The sequence below is a fragment of the Triticum dicoccoides genome, unplaced genomic scaffold (assembly GCF_002162155.2).
Source record: "Triticum dicoccoides isolate Atlit2015 ecotype Zavitan unplaced genomic scaffold, WEW_v2.0 scaffold85501, whole genome shotgun sequence".
Taxonomy (NCBI): Eukaryota; Viridiplantae; Streptophyta; class Magnoliopsida; order Poales; family Poaceae; genus Triticum; species Triticum dicoccoides.
In genome coordinates, this window is record NW_021305230.1 from 1 (window position 1) to 1,159 (window position 1,159).

At 51.7% G+C, this 1,159-nt stretch overlaps 2 non-coding genes and 1 pseudogene across 2 annotated transcripts; all 3 read left to right on the forward strand.

Moving 5' to 3' along the window:
* LOC119348106 lies at positions 1 to 91 on the forward strand (annotated as a pseudogene; the record flags this gene model as incomplete).
* Positions 92 to 388: 297 nt separating this feature from the next.
* Positions 389 to 507, forward strand: LOC119348105. The gene has a single exon (XR_005168737.1). It is a non-coding gene; the product is annotated as a 5S ribosomal RNA (ribosomal RNA).
* A 297-nt stretch (positions 508 to 804) lies between these two features.
* LOC119348104 lies at positions 805 to 923 on the forward strand. Its single transcript, XR_005168736.1, has one exon. It is a non-coding gene; the product is annotated as a 5S ribosomal RNA (ribosomal RNA).
* Positions 924 to 1,159: the final 236 nt, after the last annotated feature.

Below are 1,159 nucleotides of genomic sequence, written 5' to 3' on the forward strand. Positions count from 1 at the left end.
CGGATCCCATCAGAACTCCGAAGTTAAGCGTGCTTGGGCGAGAGTAGTACTAGGATGGGTGACCTCCTGGGAAGTCCTCGTGTTGCATTCCCTTTTTAATTTTTTTCGCGCCGCTTGCAAAACAAAACGCACGTGTAAGTAATATATTTACCGTGTTTTATTATTTTGCACGAGTGCGGTAAGTCATAGCTGGGTGCTCACGATTCACGGGTCCAGCGTCGGCGTTGTGGCGCGGCAAGCGTGCACTGGTGCGGTTGAGAGGGAGGGGTGGAAACCGCGTTAAACTCGTCTCCGTAGTTGAGAGGGAGCGGCCAAAGCAATGTACAATCGTCTTTGTAGTGGAGCTGGGAGGGGCAAGGATAAGGGACGAAGACCGGGGTAACATGTCGGATGCGATCATACCAGCACTAAAGCACCGGATCCTATCAGAACTCTGAAGTTAAGCGTGCTTGGGCGAGAGTAGTACTAGGATGGGTGACCTCCTGGGAAGTCCTCGTGTTGCATTCCCTTTTTAATTTTTTTCGCGCCGCTTGCAAAACAAAACGCACGTGTAAGGAATATATTTACCGTGTTTTATTATTTTGCACGAGTGCGGTAAGTCATAGCTGGGTGCTCATGATTCACGGGTCCAGCGTCGGCGTTGTGGCGCGGCAAGCGTGCACTGGTGCGGTTGAGAGGGAGGGGTGGAAACCGCGTTAAACTCGTCTCCGTAGTTGAGAGGGAGCAGCCAAAGCAATGTACAATCGTCTTTGTAGTGGAGCTGGGAGGGGCAAGGATAAGGGACGAAGACCGGGGTAACATGTCGGATGCGATCATACCAGCACTAAAGCACCGGATCCCATCAGAACTCCGAAGTTAAGCGTGCTTGGGCAAGAGTAGTACTAGGATGGGTGACCTCCTGGGAAGTCCTCGTGTTGCATTCCCTTTTTAATTTTTTTCGCGCCGCTTGCAAAACAAAACGCACGTGTAAGTAATATATTTACCGTGTTTTATTATTTTGCACGAGTGCGGTAAGTCATAGCTGGGTGCTCACGATTCACGGGTCCAGCGTCGGCGTTGTGGCGCGGCAAGCGTGCACTGGTGCGGTTGAGAGGGAGGGGTGGAAACCGCGTTAAACTCGTCTCCGTAGTTGAGAGGGAGCGGCCAAAGCAATGTACAA